The sequence below is a fragment of the Dipodomys merriami genome, unplaced genomic scaffold, assembly GCF_024711535.1.
Source record: "Dipodomys merriami isolate MVZ:Mamm:240054 unplaced genomic scaffold, mDipMer1.0.p SCAF_372, whole genome shotgun sequence".
Lineage (NCBI taxonomy): Eukaryota > Metazoa > Chordata > Mammalia > Rodentia > Heteromyidae > Dipodomys > Dipodomys merriami.
In genome coordinates, this window is record NW_027205293.1 from 716,952 (window position 1) to 738,962 (window position 22,011).

General features: G+C 38.3%; 1 protein-coding gene across 3 annotated transcripts in view; it reads left to right on the forward strand.

The window, feature by feature from the left end:
* LOC138804773 (E3 ubiquitin-protein ligase RNF180) overlaps positions 1 to 22,011 on the forward strand; it is a 134,705-nt gene that overhangs the window by 70,626 nt on the left and 42,068 nt on the right. The gene's annotated exons all lie outside the window — the stretch shown is intronic.

Here is a 22,011-nt window from a genome sequence, read left to right on the forward strand (position 1 = left end):
TTTCAATATAATTCTTCATCATTGTTAAGGAGACAAAACAGATTTGAGCAACAAAATCGAATAATTAGATATTTTCAAGAATTTACAAGAAACAGATACTTTCTGTGCTTGGTAATGATTGATTTTCTTTAATTATGTATTAATTGAAACTAAGATTAAAGAGATGAATTTGTGAGTTCCGGGAAGATGGCAAAGGAGAAGCTGGAGGCTAAACAAGCTCTCGCATAGAAAGCAGTTTTAGTGTTCCAGCGAACAGTCCTAGCCCAGAGAATTACACCAAGTGTGCCATCACAGTACAGTTTGGCCAGAATGGGAAAATTCAGGCAAGGAGACAGATCTGAGCACTTGCCAGCAGCCACGGCTGCCATAGTGGTGGTGCGGCAGCCCTTGTAGCTGCCACACCCACAACAAGGAGCGTCCGGACAAACGCACCAGATGCAGTGGGTGTGCAGATTCTACTCAATACCAGCAAGAAATGACAAGCAGCAGACATCTTCAGCCTGCAGGTCGCATACCAGAGACGACCCAGGAACGAACACTCTGGTGGCGGGAGTAGAAGCCTGACATCCTCACTCCTTCTCAGGGAGCAGAGAAGGGAAGGCCACCCATCCTTCACCCTACTACCAGAGATCTCCATCTTTGATACTGACAAAGGCTCAGCTGAGCTGCTAGCTCCAACTCAGCCCTTGGGAGAAAACAAAAGTCATTTAGCAGGTCACAGGAACCTGACCTGAACTGCCAGGCTCAACTCCACCCAGGAAAAAGTCACCCAGCCCAGGCAGAGGTAACTCCACCTCTGAGGAATGGCTTATTTCACTGGGTAAACTGAGTCAGAGGCTGCCCCTCCCTATAGCAGCCTTGACAATCAATTGAAATTCAGTAAACATAAACCCTGAGAATGGCTCCAGGCTGGGTTCTGTGAGTATCTAAGAAGCTAGCCCCTCAGGGAAAAGCTACTGTTTAGTGAAAGGCCTCAACTCTACCCAGAACCTAGCCTTATATCAGTATCTCCAAAATAGAGGAAACAGCCATCTCCCTCTTTTGTGATACTCAAAGCAGATCTCCCTCCCATTGAACTAGACTGGGAGGAGGATCACAAAATCCTGGGTAAAGCAGAGCATTTTTCTGCCTGCCCAAACAAACTGACTTAAGTAACCAATCAAGCCACAGGAAAACCAAACACCACAAGCAGAGCAGAGACTCCCCCAAGAGACTGGTTAGGGACACAAGGGAGACACAGGATCTTCCCATCTACCCCTCCCCCCCCAAAATCAAAGAGCTTTCTCTTTTTTGTACCTTATTTTTAATATTTTAATTATTTTTTAAATTTTGTTTTATATTATTTTTCTTTTCTTCATATAATTTTTATTTCAGGTATATATGTGTGCTTTTTTTCATCTCTACTGACATTTTTTTTCTTCTATCATTATTTTCACTTCTGCTCTTTCATTCTTTTCTGTGTGACTTAATTGCTGTTCTGCTCAGATATACCCATCATCATCAATTATTAGATCTTATCCCACATTGTGTGCACACTTAATCCAGAAAATTATTACTCAATTCAAAACCTCTTAGACATAAATTCCATAATAGCAGTATTACCTCTTCATACCCATAAAATATTTTAAACATTTTTATTTTTTAGTTTTTATGTCTCCTTTCTATTCCTCCCCTCCTCTCCTCCCATCCCCTTTATTCTCTGAATACTACTTCTTCAAACTTGCAGTTTTTATGGGTTTCATTTTTTAATTTAAAATTTTTGTTTTTCCTTTTTTTCTTGTCTCTTTTTTCTTTTTCTTTTCTTTTTCTGTTTTTTCTTTGTTTTTTTCTCTGCAATCATTCTGTCCAATCCACTTCCCTCTTTGAAGTTAGGACTTCGTTAATTGCACTGTCCCATCACCTTTCCACCACTGTCCCCTCACCTTTCCACATCCCTATAATCGTATTTTTCCCCACATTCTCCCTACACCAATAATTTCTGGTTGCCAAATTCTTCGTTGCTGTTCTCAGGCCATTAAGACATAGTTGTGTGGTGTAGAATAGATTGTATCTCTTGAACTAGATTGTATCTGCAGACTTTGGACTGTGCAACTATGGAGTTTGGATGATGCTTCCCTTAAAATAGTGTTCTAGCACATAACTGGTGTTACTCTCATCCCAAATGGGCAGAACAAGATGGAAAAACACAAGAAAAATGGCAAGTCTGGGAAGCCCAACTCCCACTCATGACAATCAGGGGACAGAACAGATAATGATTAACCCAGAGGAGAGTTCCCAAAAAGCTCTACAAACACTACAGATAAACAGGGTAAATGAAGAGAGTGAAAACCTGCATAGGTCTCAGTGTGAGCATGATAGGGAAATGAAGAGATCAATACAGGAGTCTCATGAGCGTGAGGAAGCTATTCAAAGATTGATACAGGAATTTCATGAGCAGATTGAGAACACTCAAAGAGAAATAAAGGACTTGCATGAACAGGTTGAGAACAGTCAAAGAGATAGGAATTTCATAAGCAAGCTGAGATCAGTCAAAGACATAGACAGAAATAGCAGGAGCTGGCTGAGAACAAAGAGAAAGTCAGGAATGGCTTGAGCTGGCAGAGAACAGACAAAGAAAAAGTCAGGAATTTCATGGACATGAGGAAGCTAATCAGAGAATAATACAGGAATTGAGAGAGTGGGATGAGAATACACAAAGATCAATGGAGGCACTCATGAAGTCTACAAACAAAGAGCTGAAAGAAATCATGGAGACCACAAAGGGAATGGTGAATGGAACACAACAGAAGGAATGGGAGTCCAAGGAAACCATAACCGATCAACTAAGTGATTTGAGAATAAACACTGAACACCAAATTAAGGAAGTGAAGAAGTTTTTACAAGATCTAAAACAAAGCTCCAGCAAAGAATTTGAAGCCATCAAAGCCAACCAATTAGAAGGAAAAGAAATAAAAAACAAAGTAGAAAGTCTTGACAGTAGGTTAGACCATGCAGAAGATCGAATCTCGGGGATTGAAGATAGCCTAGATATTATAGATAAAGAACATACAACCATCCAAGACAAATACAAGAAATATGATAGATCTATTCAACATTTGGAAGACACCATCAGAAGGCCTAATCTGAGGATAATGGGTGTAGAGAAGCACCTACAGACAGAAGTTAATGGTCTAGAAAATTTGTTTAACAGGATCCTAGCAGAGAACTTCCCAAATATGCAAAAAGATAGGCCTATTCAGATACAAGAAGCTTTTAGCAACCCAAATAGACCAGACCAGAACAGGACATCCCACCATCACATTATAATCTGCACAGAATCAATTCAGACCAAGGAAAAGATCCTTAAAGCTGTCAAGGAGAAAAGATCAATCACCTACAAAAGGAAACCAATTAGAATCACCTCAGATTTCTCAGCAGACAATCAAAGCAAGAAGAGCCTGGAATGATGTATGCCATGCCCTAAAGACAAACAACTATCAACCAAGAATACTGTACCCAGCTAAACTCTCCTTCTTAACTGAAGGTCAAATAAAAACCTTCCATAGCAAAGAAAAATTGAAACAATATATTTCCAGCAAACCAGCCCTACAAAAAATTCTTAAAGATGTCCTATACATAGAAAACCAACAAGACCACAATAAAAGCCAAGAAACCACACCCAAACCGAGAAGCCAAGAACCATAGGAAGAACCCAGTTACCTTACCCCCAAGAAAATGGATAAAGTGGCAGGAGCTCCCAAATACCTCTCAGTCCTATCTCTTAACATTAACGGGCTTAACTCTCTAATTAAGTGGTGTAGACTGTCTAGTTGGATTAAAAAGCAAGATCCTTCTATCTGCTGCCTTCAAGAATCATACCTTGCCCATAAAAACAAACATATTTTGAATGTGAAAGGCTGGAACAAAATCTACCAAGCAAACAACCCCCATAAACAGGCAGGAGTTGCAATCCTGACATCAGATAAAATAGACTTCAAATTAAAATTAGTGAGACGAGATAAAGAATGTCACTAAATACTAATTGAGGAATCTCTCCTTCAGGAGGATATTACAATTCTAAATCTCTATTCGCCAAACAACGGAGCACCCAAATTTATCCAAGAAACACTACTTTCTCTCAACTCTCACATAGATCCAAAGACATTAATTGTTGCGGATTTTAACACACCACTGTCCCCACTAGATAGATCAACTTGGCAAAAACTCAACAGAGAAACTGCAGATCTAAACAACTGCATAGATCAATGCCGCGGACCGGGTTCTTTCGGGGCGACGGAGGACACCTAAGGGAGGAACCTGGAATAGGTGGGGAGATGGCAAACAGACAACTCACACACAAGAGGAGTGGATGCTGAGTGCTGAGTGCGATTTAATGCAGAGGATAGCAAACTTTTATAACAGAAGTCTCATGAGAAAGGGCAAAAGGTTACACAATCTTGCTGCATGGCTTCTTTCTTGGGTGGTCACCAGCTGGGCACCTGATAGGCATTTGTCTTCGGCTTATCTCTAAGGAATACAATGGGTTTGGGTTTCGATGTTTGTCACCAATTAACCATTACCTATTTTTATAGAGGCCTTAACTTTCCCATAAGATCTTTCCTGTCTCTTCTTTAATAGTAAACTTTAAGGAGACCTAGCAATTCTCTTAGTAAATAGCAGGAAATTCTCTCTCCTAAATAATTATCTCAGCAATTGCCATACATTCTTTCTGTTTTAGCTGAGCCTATAGCTTCTTGTAAATCCCTTACAAATAATTCCTTCTGCTGAAGTGACTTTGTGAAACCCCCAATACTTTTATATTTACTTATAACTTGTCTCCTAGCCTCCATAAGAGGGGTTTCAGGTTAGCACTTAACTCTGGTGAGTTAGTCATATTTTTAAGACACTCATCAGATATTGGAGTCGTCAACACTCTTAAGAGAGAGTTTTGAATAAGGGAACGTTGACAATGAGCAAGTACAAAAAGCAGTAGAAGCAGTAAAAGATTAACAGGCACTCTTATGAGGGAAGAAAGACAGAAACACATCTTTTCCCAGGGGTTTGCCAGCCTTTTTCCAGGAGTAGGCCTCTTAGAAGCCCTATTCTCCGAGGTAGACTTCGGTGAAGTCCCAAAACTTGGAGATAGGTTTCTGTAAAGCCCCATTCTCTGAGGTAGACTTTGGTGAAGTCCCAAAACTCAGAGATAGGTCTCTGAAGCCCCTATCATGGTCTGATAGATGGTTTCCCATGCTAAGCAGACTCTACTGGGGTCGGCGTGGCAGATCAACTAGATTTAACAGACATGTACCGACTATTTCACCCAACAGCATCAGAATACACTTTCTTCTCAGCAGCACATGGAACATTTTCCAAAATAGATCAGATTTTAAGTCACAAAGCAAACTTGTCCAAATCCAGAAACATTAAAGTTATACCTTGCATTCTCTCAGACCACAAGGGAATAAAATTAGAACTCAACACCAAAAGTCAACAAAGTACTGTAACACATGGAGGCTGAGCAACACACTGCTGAATCACCAGTGGGTCATGGAAGAGATTAGAAACAAAATTCAAGTGTTCATGATATTCAGCAACAATGAACACACAAATTACCAGCTCCCCTTGGACACAGTAAAGGCAGTACTCAGAGGCAAGTTTATAACTCTGAGTTCCTACATCAACAAATTGGAGAGATCTGAAACCAACAATTTAATGAGACATCTGAGCCTCCTTGAAAAAGAGCAGCAAGCTAAACCCCAAACCAGTAGACAGAAAGAAATAATTAAAATTAAATCAGAATTAAATGAATCCAAAAAAGCATAGAATCAACAAAACAAAGAGTTGGTTCTTTGAAAAAATTAAGAACATAGACAGACCTTTAGCAAATCTTATCAGAAAAAAAAGAGAACACACCCAAATAAATAAACTCAGAGATGAAAATGGAAACATCACTATAGAAACAACCAAGATTCAGAACATTATAAGGGAATATTTCTCAAACCTTTATGCTAATAAGTTTGAGAACTTGGCAGAAATGGACCGTTTCCTACCAAATATCAACATGACGAAACTAAACCAAGATGAGTTAAACCATCTTAACAGGCCCATATCAAGCACTGAAAGAGAAACAGCAATAAGGAACCTCCCCTCTAAGCAAAGGCCAGGACCAGATGGTTTTACAGCAGAATTCTACATGGCCTTAAAAGCAGAACTCACACAAATATTCCTTCAACTCTTCAATGAAATTGAAATTTCTCAGTTCACTACCGAACTCATTCTATGAAGCTATCATAACCCTCATCCCAAAACCAGGCAGGGACTCATCAAAGAAAGAGAACTATAGACCCATATCTTTGATGAACATTGATGCAAAACTTCTCAACAAAATTTTGGCCAATCGACTTCAACAATTCATCCAAAAAATCATACACCATGATCAAACAGGATTCATTTCAGGGATGCAAAGCTGGTTCAATACACAAATTAATTAACGTAATTCATCACATCAGCAAGAGCAAGGATAAGAACCACATGGTTATCTCAATAGATGCAGAAAAAGCATTTGACAAGATCCAACACCCCTTTATGAGGAAGGTTCTGGAAAAACTAGGAATCCATGAAACCTTCCTCAATACAATAAAGGCTGTATATGACACACCTACAGCCAGCATTATACTTAGTGGTGAAAAACTAAAGCCATTTCCTCTTAACTCAGGAATGAGACGAGGATGACACTCTCTCCACTGCTCTTCAATCTAGTATTAGAATGCCTAGCTACAGCAATAAGACAAGATGCAAACATAAAGGGGATCCAAAAAGGGAAAGAAGAAATGAAACTGTCCCTCTTTATATTTAAAGAATCCCACAGACTCCACTCCCAAATTACTCAAGCTGATTCAAAACTTTGGCAAAGAAGCAGAGTATAAAATTAACCCTCAAAAATCAATGGCTTTTCTGTATAACAATGAGAAAAGTGTGGCTGAAATTAGGAAAGCAACTCCATTTGTAATAGCCCCACAAAAAAAATAAAATACCTAGGAATTAACTAAAGAAGTGAAGGACCTCTATGATGATAAATTTAAAAACTGAAAAAGGAAATCAAAACAGAACTTAGAAAGTGGCAAAACCTCCCATGCTCCTGGATTGGAAAGATCAACATCGTGAAAATGGCAATACTTCCCAAGGCTATCTACAAATTCAATACGATACCTATCAAAATTCCAACCTCATTCTTCAAGGAAATAGAAGAGGCAATCCAAAAATTCATATGGAACAATAAAAGACCCCGAATAGCAAAAACAATCCTTAACAGAAAGAACAGTGCTAGAGGAATATCAATACCAAATTTCAAACTCTACTACAAAGCCATAGTAATCAAAATAGCCTTGTATTGGCACAAGAACAGACACCAGGACCAATGGAATAGAATTGAAAGCCCAGTAATGAACCCACAGACCCATCTGATCTTCGATGAGGGAGCTAAAAAAATAGAATGGAAGAAAGACAGCCTCTTCAGTAAATGGTGCTGGCAAAATTGGTTAACTACTTGCAGAAAACTGAAGCTAGATCCTTATATATCACCCTGCACCAGAATCAACTCCAAATGGATCAAAGACCTCAAAGTCAAAGCAGACACTCTGAAAACATTACAGGATGGAACAGGAGAAACCCTAGGTCTCCTTGGCACATGCTGAAATTTTCTTAATACAGACCCAGAAACACAAGAAATCAAAGAAAGGTTGGACAAATGGGATTGCATGAAATTGCAGAGCTTCTGTATGGCAAAGGACATAGCTAGCAAGATTAATAGAAAGCCCATGGATTGGGAGAAGATCTTTACTAGCCATACAATGAACAAGGGTCTCATATCTAAAATATACCTGGAACTCAAAAAATTAAATCTCCCAACAACAAATCTTCAAAGAAACAACTGCCCAATAAATAAGTGGACTAAAGACTTACAGAGAAACTTCTCTGAAGAGGAAAGAAGGATGGCCAATAGACACATGAAGAAATGTTCAACATCTCTAGCCATAAAAGAAATGCAGATCAAAACAACACTGAAATACCACCTCACCCAAGTTAGAATGGCTATAATCAAGAACTCTATTAACAACAGTTGCTGGAGGGGATGTGGACAGAAGGGAACCTTACTACATTGTGGGTGGGAGTGTAAACTTGTTTATTCACATTGGAAAGCAGTATGGAGGTTCCTCAAAAGACTCCACATAGAGCTCCCCTATGACCCAGCAATCCCACTTTTGGGCCTTTACCCAGAGGATCACAAACAAGACCATACTAAAGCTACCAGCACAAGTATTTTTATTGCAGCCTTATTTACCATAGCTAAGATATGGAACCAACCCAGTAGATGAATGGATCAAGAAAATGTATGTATACAGAATGGAATTCTATGCCTCCATCAGAAAGAATGATATTGCCCCATTTGTTAGGAAATGGAAAGACTTAGAAAAAATTATATTAAGTGAAGTAAGCCAAGCCCAAAAAATATAGGTCCCATGGTTTCTCTTATTTGAAATAACTAGTATATGTCTGAATCAAGCAGAAAAGGTCAGATAACTTGATGTTAGGAGAATGAACCCTGAGATAAGTATTCAAATGTTTTTTTTTTCCCTTTCATGCTGTTGTTTCTAACATATTTATAAAATGATTTCTATGTTGCTTTGTATGTCCCTCCCCCACGGTATAACCCATGCTTTCACTGTATTTGATGTTGGTATAATTTGTGGAGGGGAAGGGAAAAATAAATCGTTTAGGGATACAGGTGGACCCATTGCAACAATGAGATGTACAAGTCGTTATGTCGAAAACGAACTTCACAACTTTGGTGGTGGTGGGGGGAGGATTGGGTGCTGGGAGGGGGCAGTTTGGGAAGGGATGGGAAGGGGAAACAAAGGAGGAGGCTACAATGCTTGATAAGAAATGTACTCATTAACTTGCCCATGTAATTGTAACTCTCCTGTATGGTATTCTCACACACACACAAAAAACTATTAAACAATTAAAAAAGGAGACAGAGATGAATTTGTGGGTTGAGACACCTAATTTTGCCATGCTACTGGCTGTGAGTTCAGGTATTGGTATTTAATTATTATTTTAAAAGTATTTCAAAGTATAAGGAGTGTGAGTTTGTGTTATGAGTGTTCTGAGCCCTCCTTCTAATATTGACTATTTGACATAGTAGGCATATGTATTGCTTTTGAATATTAAGTTTCATTAACATCAATTATCCCTTATTTTTAATATTTGTTACGTACACATAAACTCAAATGACATATAAAATATTAACAGCTGTTATCAAGTTCATTAGTCTAAAGTAATTTGTAGTATTGTTATTTTGTGGATTTTTTACATTTATGATCTTTTTTGTTGGTGTGTTATACAAGAGGGGTTTATTATTATAGGGCCTTCCATGTACACAGTCATACAGTCAAATTCACTAATCAAATTCACTCCCCCACTACCTTCCCTCATTCTTTGTCATCTCCTTTCTTTGTCAATATTATTGTTTGAACGTATTGACCTAGCACTCTCACTTAGCTTACTTGCTCATTGCTGGTGTGTTCTACCACTTGAGCCATACCTCCAGCTCAGTTTTTTGCTGGAGTTTCAGGGACTTCTTGATTCAAGCTGTTTTTAAAATATAGTCCTTCTGAATAGCTGGGATTACAGCTATTGGCTCCCTTGCTTCTTAAAACAATTTCAACAGGTTTTATGGTTCCATTTTTGCACATGCTTATGAAGTACTTTGGCTTCATTCACTCTCCTTTACCTTCTTCATATGCCCTTGCCCCTCTTACTAGCACCCAATATCCAACAGAACCCGTTAAGCATTTCTGTCATTTATTTTCTTTTGTATGTATTACTTATACAAAGGGATTTTAGCATGGCATCTTACATATGCTTATATTATACTTAAGTGAGATTACTCACCTTTATTGCTCCATCTTTCCATTGTCCCCCTTATCCTGATATTATTCAACAGCTTTCAGTCATCCATTTATTATCATTTTAACATTGAATACACACTGCTTGAATACACACTGTATTATGCTTGAAAGCCTGAAGTAAATATTGCAGGTGTGAATTTAATTTTTATTGGTCTCCATGGAGCTAGAATAAAGCATGTGTCTCTCTTTTTTATATAACTACCAAAAATGAGCCACAGAACATTCCCTAAAATGAAAGAGTTGCTTAGGAAAACTGGATTGTTCCCCTTTCTGCCTTTTATACTTACTTGTCAACAAAGCTTCCTTATTCCTGGAGAGGAGATTAAACCCAGAATACTACACAGTGGTTACAATGAATTGAACATAGTCATGTGTTTTTGAATAACCTAAAGCTTTATTAGGTCTCTACTTTCTTGCAAGTTAGTTTTATTTCTTTTAAATCTAAGGCATCAGCTAGCAATTTAAAGCAGCAGATCCTTGATTTGTGTTTTTGAGGCTTTTGTGTTTTCCCACTGAATCTAATGGAGGAGCATTTTGCTTAGGTTCCCAGAAACACCTCCTACTCTTTCAATCCAAAAGGGAATCAGAAAGCAATAGGCGTATGATTTTTTAGAATGAATTATTGAAGTCGATTGGCCAAAATTTTGTATCAGTGTTCATCAAAGAAATGGGTCTATTAGTCTCTTTCTTTGATGAGTCCCTGCCTGGTTTGGGGATGAGGGTTATGATGGCTTCATAGAAACAGTTCTGTAGTGAAATTTCTCTTTGAATTTCATTGAAGAGTTGGAGGAGTGAGCTCTGCTTGGAAGGCCTTGTAGAATTCCTCTGTAAAACCATCTGGTCCTGGGCTTTGCTTAGAGGGGAGGTCTCTTATTGCTGTTTCTATTTCAATGCTTGATATAGACCTGTTAAGATGGTTTAACTCATCTTGGGTTTTTTCCCGCATGTTGATATTTGCTAGGAAATTTGCTAGGTTCTCAAACTTATTAGCATAAAGGTTTGAGAAGGATTCCCTTATAATGTTCTGAATCTTGGTTGTTTCTATGGTGATGTTTCTGTTCTCATCTCTGAGTTTATTTATTTGGGTGTGTTCTCTTTTTTCTGATAAGATTTGCTAAGGGTCTGTCAGGTTTGTTAATTTTTTTGAAGAATCAACTCTGTTTTGTTGATTCCTTCTATGGTTTTTTAAAAATTCTAATGCGTTTAATTCTGATTTAATTTTAATTATTTCTTTCTGTCTACTGGATTGGGGTTTAGCTTGCTGCTCTTTTTCAAGGAGGCTCAGATGTCTCATTAAATTGTTGGTTTCAGATCTCTCCAATTTGTTGATGTAGGAACTCAGAGCTATAAACTTGCCTCTGAGTACTGCCATTACTGTGTCCCAGAGGAGCTGGTAATTTGTGTGTTCATTGTTGCTGAATATCATGAACACTTGAATTTTGTTTCTAATCTCTTCCATGACCCACTAGTGATTCAACAGTGTGTTGTTCAGCCTCCAAGTGTTACAGGACTTTGTTTGGTGACTTTTGGTGTTGAGTTCTAATTTTATTCCCTTGTGGTCTGAGAGAATGCAATGTATAACTTTAATGTTTCTGAATTTGGACAAGTTTGCTTTGTGGCTTAAAATGTGGTCTATTTTGGAAAATGTTCCATGTGCTGCTGAGAAGAAAGTGTATTCTGATGCTGTTGGGTGAAATAGTCGGTACATGTCTGTTAAATCTAGTTGATCTATGCAGTTGTTTAGATCTGCAGTTCCTCTGTTGAGTTATTGCCGAGTTGATCTATCAAGTGGGGAAAGTGTTGTGTTAAAGTTCCCAACAATTAATGTCTTTGGGTCTATGTGGGATTTGAGGGAAAGTAGTGTTTCTTGGATAAATTTGGGTGCTCCGTTGTTTGGCGAATAGAGATTTAGAATTGTAATATCCTCCTAAAGGAGAAATCCCTTAATTAGTATGTAGCAACCTTCTTTATCTCTTCTCACTAATTTTAATTTGAAGTCTATTTTATCTGATATTAGGATTGCAACTCCCTCCTGTTTATGGGAGCCATTTGCTTGGTAGATTTTGTTCCAGCCTTTCACATTGAAAATGTGTTTGTTTTTATGGGCAAGGTATGATTCTTGAAGGCAGCAGATAGAAGAATCTTGCTTTTTAATCCAACTAGACAGTCTATGTCGCTTAATTGGAGAGTTAAGCCCATTACTGTTGAGATATAGGACTGAGAGGTATTTGGGAGCTCCTGCCATTTTATTCACCTTATTGGGGGCTGTAGCATTTGGGTTCTTCTTATGGTTCTTGGCTTCTCAGTTTGGATGTGGTTTCTTGGCTTTTATTGTGGTCTTGTTGGTTTTCTATGTATAGGACATCTTTAAGAACTTTTTGTAGGGCTGGTTTGCTGGAGATATATTGTTTCAATTTTTCTTTGCTATGGAAGGTTTTTATTTGACCTTCAGTTAAGAAGGAGAGTTTAGCTGGGTACAGTATTCTTGGTTGATAGTTGTTTGTCTTTAGGGCATGGCATACATCATTCCAGGCTCTTCTTGCTTTGATTGTCTGCTGAGAAATCTGAGGTGATTCTAATTGGTTTCCTTTTGTAGGTGATTGATCTTTTCTCCTTGACAGCTTTAAGGATCTTTTCCTTGGTCTGAATTGATTCTGTGCAGATTATAATGTGATGGTGGGATGTCCTGTTCTGGTCTGGTCTATTTGGGTTGCTAAAAGCTTCTTGTATCTGAATAGGCCTATCTTTTTGCATATTTGGGAAGTTCTCTGCTAGGATCCTGTTAAACAAATTTTCTAGACCATTAACTTCTGTCTGTAGGTGCTTCTCTACACCCATTATCCTCAGATTAGGCCTTCTGATGGTGTCTTCCAAATGTTGAATAGATCTATCATATTTCTTGTATTTGTCTTGGATGGTTGTATGTTCTTTATCTATAATATCTAGGCTATCTTCAATCCCCGAGATTCGATCTTCTGCATGGTCTAACCTACTGTCAAGACTTTCTACTTTGTTTTTTATTTCTTTTCCTTCTAATTGGTTGGCTTTGATGGCTTCAAGTTCTTTGCTGGAGCTTTGTTTTAGATCTTTTAAGAATTTCTTTACTTCCTTAATTTGGTGTTCAGTGTTTATTCTCAAATCACTTAGTTCATTGATTATGGTTTCCTTGGACTCCCATTCCTTCTGTTGTGTTCCATTCAGCATTCCCTTTGTGGTCTCCCTGACTTCTTTCAGGTATCTGTTTATGAATTCCTTGAATGCCTTTTTTGATCTTTGTGTATTCTCATCCTGCTCTCTAATTCCTGTATTACTCTTTGATTAGCTTCCTCACATTCACACAATTCCTGTAGTTCTCTTTGAGTGTTCTCAGCCTGCTCACGCCATTCCTGACTTTCTCTTTTTCTGTTCTTGGCCAGCTCCAGCATTTCCTGTCTGTCTCCTTGACTGATCTCAGCCTGCTCACACCATTCCTTTATTTCTCTTTGAGTGTTCTCAAGCTGCTCACGCAACTCCTCTATGGGCTTGCTCTGCCCATTTGGGATGAAAGAACGCCAGTTTTGTGTTACAACACTATCTTAAGGCAAGGATCAACCAAAGTCTGTAGTTGCACAGTCAAAAGTCTGCAGATACAATCTAGTTCAACAGATATGTCTATTCAGCATCAAACAACTATGTATTAATGGGTTCGGAAAGAAGAATTTGGCAAACCAGAAATTATTCGGTTTAGGGAGAGATGTGGGTAAAAATAGGAATAGAAGGATGTAGAAAAGCAGAGGGAGAGTTAACTAAGTCCTAATCTCAAAGCAGGAAATAGGTTGGATAGAATGATAGTAGAGACAGAGAAAAAAGAAAGAAAGAAAGAAAGAAGGAAAGAAAAAATAGAAAAACAAAAATTAAAAAGTGAAATACTTAAAGTGTAATATTCAGAGTAGAATGTGGATAGGATAAGAGAAGGGGAGGGATAGAAAGGAGACGTGAAAAACTTAAAAATAAAAATGCTTACAATATTATATAGGTATAAAAAGGTAGTACTGCTATTAAGGAATTTAAGTCTAAGAGGTTTTGAATTGAGTAATAAATTTCTGGATTAAGTGTGTACACAATGGGGGATAAGGTCTAATAATCGACCACATGTATATATCTGAGGATGAGCAGAACAGCAACTAAGTCATGCAAAGAAGAACGAAAGAAGAAAAAGTGAAAAGAATGAGAAAGAAAAAAAAGGATCAAAGGGTCAGTAGAGCTAAACAAAAAAAAAAATATTTAAAGAAAAAAAAGCACACACATATATACCCCTAAAATAAAAAGTATGAGGAAGAAAAAAAAGTTAATAGAAAACTATTTTTTTAATTAAAACTCTTTTTTGTAGCTTTTATAATAAAAAATGTTTTAGAAAAATATTTTTTATAAAAGTTACAATAAAAGAGTTCTTTGATTATTTTTTTTTGGGGGGGGAGGTGGGAAGATCCTGTATCTCCCTTGTGTCCCTAACCACTCTCTTATTGGAGTCTCTGGTCTGCTTGTGGTGTTTGATTTTCCTGTGGCCTTGTTTGTTTCTTAAGTTAGTTTGAGCAGGCAGAAAAATGCTCTGCGTTACCCCCGATTTTATGATCCTCCTCCCAGGCTAGTTCAGTGGGAGAGAGATCTGCTTTGAGTATCACAAAAGAGGGAGATGGTTGTTTCCTCTCTCTTGGAGATGCTGTGATGAGCCTAGGTTCTGGGTAGAGTTGAGGCCTTTCACTAAACAGTAGCTTTACCCTGAGGGGCTAGCTTCTGAGACACTCAGAGAACCTGGCCTGAAGCCATTCTCAGGTTTTATGTTTACTGAATTTCAATTGATTGTCCAGGCTGCTATAGGGAGGGGCAGCCTCTGGTTCTGCTTACCCAGTGAAGAAAGCCACTCCTGGGGCTGGCTGCCTGGGCTGGGTGACTTTTTCCTGGGTGGAGCTGAGCCTGGTAGGTCAGGTTAAGTTGCTGTGACCTGCTGAATGACTCTTTTGTTTTCTTCCAAGGGCTGAGTTGGAGCTAGCTGCTCAGCCAGGCCTTTGTCAGTATCAAAGATGGAGATCTCTGGTAGTGGTGGTGGGGAGGGGTGGCCTTCCCTCCTCTGCTCCCTGAGAAGGAGTGAGGATGTCAGGCTTCTTCTCTCATACTGGAGTGTTGGTTCCTGGGTCGTCTCTGGTCTACAAACTGCAGGATGAAGATTTCTGCTCCTTGTTAGTTCTTGCTGGTGTTGAGTAGAATCTGCTTGCCCACCAAGTCTGGTGCCTTTGTCCTGGACTCTCTGTGTTGCAGTTATGGCAGCTACAGCCTCCACTGCCACCGCCACAGCCATGGCTGCTGGCAAGTACTCAGATCTGTTTCCTTGCCTGGATTTTCCTCTCTGGCCTAACTCTCTCTACTATGATAACATACTTGGTGTGATTCTCTGGCTTAGGACTGACTGTTCACTGGAACACTAAAACTGCTTTCTATGAGAGAGCTTGTTTAGCCTCCAGCTTCTCCTCCATCATCTGATAGTTATTTTATGATGTTTGGCTGCTAAAGAGAGAAGAAAAAGAGAAAGATACCTGGTAGAAAAGGTTAAGACCAGGAATTCTGGTGTGTTTTTTTTTCTTTTTGTTTTTTTGTGTGATGACAATAGTGATGATGATGATGATGACGATGACAAAATTTATCTTCTTGATTGATTAATTATGTTCCTCTTCCCTCAACCTTCCCTACCCCTGATGATACTTTTTTTTTTATTTAATTTTATTTTATTTGTGAACATACTGTACAGAGGAGTTACAATTACATGGGCAGGATAATGCGTACATTTCTTACCAAGCATTGCAGCCTCCTCCTTTGTTTACCCTTCACATCCCTTCCCAGCCTCCCCCCCTCCCCCCCAATCCCAATCCTTCTCCTTCCCCCCCTTTCCCCCCCCCCTGCACCGACGTTGTAAAGCTCGTTTTGGACATGACAACTCGTACTTCTCATTGTTGCAACAGGTCCACCTGTATCCTTAAACAACTGGTTTTTCCCCATCTCCTCCACAAGTTATACTGACATCAAATATAGTGAAAGCAGGGGTTATACTGTGGGGGAGGGACATACAAAGCAACAAAGAGATAATCTTATAAATGCGTTAGAAACGCATGCATGAAAGAAAAAAGCATTAAATACACATCTAGAAAACCAACAAGACCGCAACAAAGGCCAAGAAACTGCACCCAAACTGAGAATCCAAGAACCATAGGAAGAATCCAGTTTTCGCAGCCCCCAAGAAGGTGGATAACATGGCAGGAACTCCCAAATACCTCTCAGTCCTATCTCTTAACGTTAATGGACTGAACTCTCCAATTAAGCGACATAGACTGTCTAGTTGGATTAAAAAACAAGACCCTTCTATCTACTTTTTTTTTTTTATCTCTAGGCCTTGTGCTTGCTCAGCCATACCCCTTCTTTCCTTTATTTTTCAGAGGGTCTTGCATTTTTCCACCGTTGATCATTATTCTCCTAGTACCATCACCCTTGTAGCTGAGACTCCATTTATGTCCTACCCCTTGCTTGCAAATTGTAGGGATGACCTTGAACTGCATCCTTCATGGCTTAGAATTCCAAGTAACTGAGATCACAGACTATATAACATCGATAACATCGTGCTCAGCTTCTCCTTCAAAATCTTTTCTGACACAGTAATTAAAACTTCTTACATAGTTTTTCTATTTTATAAAGTTTTTCAAAAGTAAATTCTTCCATTGACACCTCTGACAATACTTTTTATTTGGCCCTCTGCTTAATGACCCACTGGGTAAATTTTTACGGTGAGCTCTGTCTTTAGTGAGAACTATTTCTGGTTGAGTCTCTGGTGTTCTGAACTGTGAAAATGAGTCGAGGTGTTGGTTTTGTGTTTGATTTTGCTCTGCTTGTATGACTTTCATCAGTGAAGAACTTATTTCTTTTCTGTTTAGGACTTAACATGTATCTTCAGTGCCAGAGTTGCTACTACTGTCTTGGAGACTGTTTCTATCTTGTCACTCTGGACAAGATAGTTCACTTCTGTCCATTCCTGGGGCAGATGCCTTTCTAAATTGCTCCTATGCATAGAACTTACAAGTTTTGACTCTCAAACTGTACCTGCAAAAGCCTTTCATTAAGTCTTTCATTAAGTAGTTCTATTTAATTAGCACTGGAGGACATTTACTGCAATGACTTTGGCCTCCGTGTTGACCAAATGGGATTTTACTGGTCTATATTGAAACCATATATATATATATATATATATATATATATATATATATATATATATATATATATATATATATATACACACACACACACACACACACACACATACATACATACATACATATATGAGTATGATATATATGTGTGTATGTTTGTAACTGATAGGGAAGCTAGCATATGTGCACTTCAAGTTAATTTCAAGTTAACCTTTAATATTACAGAAAAACTTAACAAGTGCTAGAATCTTACTAGTTGCAATGTAGAATATGACATATGATACAAAGAATATAACATATATTAGCTTTAAATGGTCTTCTATATTAAAATGCATTGGTCTGTCTTTGCATTTTGAATAATTTATTTCTCTTTGTGTGATTTTGTACCATCATGTATTGGGCAATGGAAAACTCCAGTATACTGAGTTATACAGCTTTTCTAAATGCCCAAATTCCAAAACTTCTTATATATACTTGTTGATAGCACCATGAGTCTCTTCAGAAAAGTCTTTTATTAGGAAACTATAAGCAAAAACAGATTTTCTAAACTTCTTATTTTGCTTGCATCTTTCAGTTTTGTCTTTTGATTGGCAACATATACTGTAGTTGTTTCTCTTGAAATGATAGATTTGTATTGGTCTTTTTGGTGAGATTGTCTGACAAATAACCAAGTCTGAGTAATCAGATTTTCTGACAATTGTTCTTTTAGGTAAAAATAGTATTCCTTGAAAAAGCAGCCTATTGTGCTCACAAACTTAAAACAATAACAGAAGTGCATTTTCTCAAAATAGCTGTGATGCTGTGGCACACAGCAGAAATGCTTTGTTAGTGCATCCCATTTCTGACACATAGTGTTATAGAATGTATAGGCAACAGTGAAGGCTTAACAAAAGAAGTATTTTCCAAATTCATCAAGGAAACTTCTAGGGAAGTTTTTATTTTCTCCCTGCAAGTGCATGGTGATGATGAATAAGATAAGTTTGGTCCACTGCTTTGATGCAGGCCAAAGATCTAGTAACTAAACTCACTTTTTATTAACCCATTGAAACACTTCAGCAGAGCAAACAAGGGCAAATGACCCTCAGTTTATTATTGTGAAATGATTTTTGTCCTCCTGGATGTCCTGGCAAGGAAAAGGGTCACACTTTGAGAATGTGTGTGTGTGTGTGTGTGTGTGTGTGTGTGTGTGTGTGTGTGTGTGTGTGTGTGTGTGTGTGTGTGTGTGTGTGTTTGTGTTTGTGAGATTTGGGGATTTTTATTGCTTTAATGACTATGATTCTACTATGATCATAGTCTCTTGTAGAACTCAGGATGTCATGCTTGCTGGTTGCTTGCTAAGTTGGCATTGTACTCCCTTTTTTATTTGTCAATTGTGGGACTTGAACTCTGAGCCTGGGTGCTGTTCCTCAGCTCTTCAGCTCAAGGCTAGCACTCTACCACTTGAGCCACAGTACCACTTCTGGTTTTCTGAGTGGTTTATTGGAGACTCACAGACTTTCCTGTCCAGGCTGGCTTTGAACCAGGATCCTCAGATCGCAGCCTCCTGAGTAGCTAGGGTTATAGGCATGAGCCACCAGCGCCTGGCTGGCACTGTACTCTTAAGCCATACTTCCAGCCTGGCATTTTGCTGATTATTTTGGAGATAGAGTCTCCTGAACTTTTCTGCATGAGCTGGTTTATAAACTGTGATCCTACAGATCTCAGCCTCCTAAATTACTAGGATTATTGACAGGATCCCCTGTGCCCACTTGGTTATTTTTTTTGGTGCTATTTTTTGTTTGTTTTTCTCTTTTTTCATTCAACAAAGAATTTATGAATATTATACACCTTTTCCCCCATGCTTTGAGAATCTGTTTAATAGTTCTAACATGTAGAACATTAAAATTTTATCAACCAATCATGGGAAGGACATTTTGTACACAGAGCTCAATTTACTTAGCTACTATCTGCAATTTTGGTGTTTAATTTATTTTGTGTTGAAGAACACACTACTTTTAAGGCTAATTCTATTGCATTTTAGTGAGTCTGAAGAAGGAATAAATGTGAATCTTGTTGCTCAAAGCATAAGTAAAAGATTTAGATTTCCAAGTTACCAGACAAAAATAAATCCTTCAATGAAACAAAATGTGACCCTCAGCTTTACTGTGTGTATGCTTGTAGTTAAAATTGTTTCTGCATGTTTAGCTGCCTTGTACATCTCTTATATGATGTATCAGTGAATACGATGCATCTTGATCAATTTCACCCCTTTCAATGCTCTAAGAAAAGTTTTCTTTATCTACCTTAGGCTGGCCTTGAACTCATGATCCCCCTGCATCCTTCTCCTAAATACTTGCACACATATACTACCATACATGACTAAAAGTTCCTAACATAAAGCAGAAACTGTAAAGAAAAAAATCTAATTAACAAGTAATATTTCCTAACAGTTAGGGTGGTGTCATTCTTTCTGATGGAAGCATAGAACATATATATATACCACAGTTTCTGGATCCATTCATCTACTGAGGGGCATCTGGGTTGGTTCCATATCTTAGCTATGGTGAATAATGCTGCAATAAACTTAGTTGTGCTGGTAGCTTTAGCATGGCCTTATTTATGGTCATTTGGGTAAATACCAAGAAGTGGGATTGCTGGGTCATAAGGGAGCTCTATGTGGAGTCTTTTGAGGAACCTCCATACTACTTTCCAAAGTGGTTGAACAAGTTTATACTCCTGCCAACAATGCAGTAGAGTTCCCTTTTGGCCACATCCCCTGCAGGATCTGGAGATTAGATTTCTTGATTATAGCCATTTCAACTAGGGTAAGGTGGAATCCCAATGTTGTTTTGATTTGCATTTATTTTATGGCCAGAAAGGTTGATCATTTCTTGATGTGTCTATTGGCCATTCTTATTTCCTCTTCAGAGAAGTCTCTCTCTAAGTTTTTAGCCCACTTATTAGTGGGTTGGTTGTTTCTTTGAGGATTTGTTTTTGGAGAATATAATTTTTGAGTTCTAAGTATAATTTAGATATGAGGCCCTTGTCTTTTATATAGCTTGTGATCTTGGAAAAAATCATATTAAGTGAAGTATACCAGACCCAAATATAGCTCCCATGGTTTCCCTCATTTGCAATTAATTAGTATATGTCTAGAATAATTTTATCAGATGAGCAGAAGAGCTCAAAAACTATGTACATATAACCTTATAAATGATGCTGAGGAAAATGAACCCCAAGATATAGACACAAGAAGTTTTTCTTTGTTCTTGTTGTTTTTAATGTATTATGTGATTTATTTTGTTTCCTTTTTGTGTTCTTCCCCCTATGGTTTATCCCCTGTTGTCACTGTACTTGATTTTGGTACCCTGCATCTTGTATATACATTTGTCTAATTTGGGGAGGGGAAGGGGAATAAGGAAACCAAGGACACAGGATGACCCATTGCAACAATGTTACCCACAAGATAGTATATTGGAAATGAACTTTACAATTCCTGGGGTGGGGAGGAGCAAAGGAGATGGAGAAGGGACAGGATAGTGGGAGAACAACCAAGGAGCGGGTGACAATGCTGGACAAGAAATGGACTAATTACTCATGTAACTGTAACCTGTCTGGACAGCATCTTTACAATAAAATAAAAAAATCTTTAAAAAGTAACAACTTCTTTTCCTCATGATGTCAGAAACGACTGAGAAAAAAACAAAAAAAGAAAATAATTATTTATAACATATGTAGCCAGTATCAACAATACTAGGTTTAATAGAAATGCCTATGTGTCTAAGAAAAATCAGACAACCCAATTGGCCAAAGATTCAAAGACAGGCTTTATGAAAGGGAAAGCACTAAGAAGTAACAGAAAGAGACCAAGGGAAAACAAAGGCAAATAACAAATCAAATAATAGTTTGGACAGTGTTATAACAGGACAACGACCGTAAGCACCAAAGATGAGATAATTTCTAACCAGAGACATTTATTACATTTTACAAGCTAGAACACCTAAGATCAGTCCCTCAGTATCTGGCAAGGGCCCCATCCTTGCAATCAGTATGGCATCTTGCAATGAAACCTATTTGTAGAGACCCATTCTGTATCCTCATGTGGCAGAAGAGTGCAAGTGCCAGAGGGGTACCAGCAGTTCCTTCATGCGTAAGAGTTCTGCTCCCAGGGAAACTTCACCACTTAGTAGTATTGCATTTGGACTGAAGTTTCAGCAATAAGTTTGGAAGTGACAAGCTTTCCAGTCATCCAAAACGCTTTATTGTGTTCTCAAGGTTGTTTTGCCTCATTTACCTGACATACATTTCACATAACTTATAGATGTTTCTTAAATCCAGAGCCCAATCAAATATGAATCCCTGATTTCCTTATCAAAGTGAGGAGAAAAATGAGTAAACCCTCCTATTATGGCTTCAACTGAGTCTAGGCCCCATTTGAGGACAATGTTCTAAAGGCTTCATCAAGAAGGGCAGAGCTTTCAGGGAAGAGTAGGAAAGGAGGGAGGAGACAAAGAGAATGGCTGGATGGCCATGGTTACAAGTATTAAATATTATATATCAGGCATTGGGCTGAATTCTTTAAGCAGATTATTGCATTTATCCTCACAACTTCACAGATGAGAGAATTGTGAAGTCAGAAATTCTACCAGACTTCGTGTTACTAACGACAAATCTACCTCTTTTCTGACAATTGCAATGGGAGGAATACAGGAAGGGGTTTGTCATATTTTCTAGCTCTGAAACAAATCCTGTAATTCTAAGTTACTTTGCTAAGTTACTCTGCCTCCTTATCAATATCCCCTTGGCTTTGGCACTTTCTTGACTTTGCGTTACAGGGAAGTTCCAAGGCATAG